Source organism: Microtus oregoni, unplaced genomic scaffold, assembly GCF_018167655.1.
Source record: "Microtus oregoni isolate MIOR12 unplaced genomic scaffold, Mior012 000153F_ref0000387, whole genome shotgun sequence".
NCBI lineage: Eukaryota > Metazoa > Chordata > Mammalia > Rodentia > Cricetidae > Microtus > Microtus oregoni.
In genome coordinates this window covers 161,137-163,356 of record NW_024544808.1, presented here as the reverse complement: position 1 = coordinate 163,356, position 2,220 = coordinate 161,137, and positions in this window count along the sequence as shown.

Here is a 2,220-nt window from a genome sequence, read left to right as displayed (position 1 = left end):
AGACCCGGTCTGATCTCATACTTACAGTGACTCCTGAGAGATGTCTACATAGGAAATATCTTCTATTCCATTCATGGACTTTAGCTGGGTTTATATTTATTTGTGTATGTTTACTTTTGTCTGTCAATACAGGGTATTGAATGTAGGGCCTGCTACATGGTAGATATATGTTACCACTCGGCTATATTTCCTGCCTTCTCCATTGATATTTTCTTTTGACTCAAAGTCTCAGGACCTTATACAGGCTCTCCTTGAACTCAGTCTGTAGCTCTACCTTACAGCAGGTGATCCTCCTGCCTCAGACTCCCACTAGCTGGGATTACAGGCCTCCACCAAAAGGCCTTTGTATTCATTTGTATTTGAAGACAAGGACTTGGGCAAATTTCTTCTCCCAAGAGAAGAATTGAACAGTACAGTTTCTCCCCAAGGGCCATTACTTATCTGCACTGGCTTTTTAGCTTCATTTAGCCTGTATGCTTCATGGTGTCTTGAAAATCGACAACTAAGTTTTTTTGTCTGCAATAGGAAGTCTCAGGGTATGAAAATGCACTGACCACGGTGCAGGAGAGGGCAGATCCTCAGGATTGTAACAGTAAGGAACTCTCACACAAGTCAAGAAGGCTTTCTGCACCTGGTCCACATCAAACCTCTTAAGAAAACTTGAAGAAAAGCCAAAAGAACAAATGAGGAACTAAAACCCGACTGAGACATCCATCTTGGGAAGAATTCTGACTGTTCCCTCTCTAGTCATGGTTAACAAGGTTAACTATTTATTCTTTTGAGAAATCAACCTGACCATAATCCCCAAGATTGGTCCCAAGCAGAACAGGATGAGAAATAGTCATTAATAAAAGTAAGTTCTGAAATTTCCCTCACTTGGTGGGAACTCAAGAGATCTCAGGACACATCCCTCACAGGATATGGGGAAAATGATAATGATGCAGAAAATGGCACAGGAGTTCACCAAATCCTTCAAAAGTTAGGGTTTTCTGGAGACCTCAAAGTGACCTTGCATCAGTCTGTCCAGTGCTGTGGTCAAGTAGAGAGAAAGGGACTCTCCAGAGGGAATGATCTACTGGTTGTGTTGATCTGCAGCAGGGACCACGAGCAAGCAAGGAAGGACAACAGGACTGTGATATCACGCAGGTGACTGTTATGTGTCTCAAGTACAGAACAACAAAGGGAAACCAGGGTCTTCTGACAGTGGCCCAACTGAGGAACCTCACAATTATGGAGGCGATATGAAATATGGGGGGGGGATAAATAAGCAAATCCTCTGATCATAAGGAATTGCCCAGAGGTCATTCCATGGGTACAAACATGGCCACCAGACAGTTTTATCCCTTGAACTCCTTCTGGTTTAACTTCAGAAAAATGTCTTTCTGGTCTATGGCCATGAATACCCAAGGTCATCGTGGCTAGAGATTGATGAAGGAAGGTCATTGGTTAATTAATATAGAAACTGCTTGACCCTGATAGGTTAGAACATGGGTGGGTGGAGTAAACAGAACAGAATGCTGGGAGGAAGAGGAAGTGGGGTAAGACGCCTCAGAAAGATGCCATGTTTCTTCTCTCCAGGGCAGACTCGATGAAGCAAGCCAACAGGTCAGACATGCTGAATCTTTCCCGGTAAGACTGGTGCTACACAGATTATTAGAGATGGGTTGATCGGGATATGAGAATTAGCCAGGAAGAGCTAGAGATAATGGGCCAAGCAGTGTTTAAAAGAATACAGTTTGTGTGTTGTTATTTCGGGGCATAAGCTAGCCAGGCAGCCGGGAGCCGGGTGGCAGTAAGGCAGCCCGCAGCTCCTACTATAAGAGATGATGAAAGGATCCATGCATGGAGCAGTAGACACAAATGAAAATCCATCAGGAAAATGTGGGTTTCAGGACAAAGCTTTTAATGTGGAGATGGAGAGAGTAAAGTCAGGGAGAGAGAGAGAGAGAGAGAGAGAGAGAGAGCAGAGAGTGAGGAGGAGACAGAGAAGCAGAGAGGTGGAAGGGAGGAAGAAAGAGAGATACTGTTCCTTGGTCTCAGGTCCACTGAATATGGTCATCATGGCCTCAGCAGGCTTAAATACTGTCGAGTGGCACAATGCAATGAGTGGACAGCACCAGAAACTTCTAGAATTAACCAGCCTTTCCTAAAACAGCCCACTTGCATTAGCGCAAAGGGAGCTTGTACTAAGTTGAAGAGACCTGGTTTTCAATGCTGGAG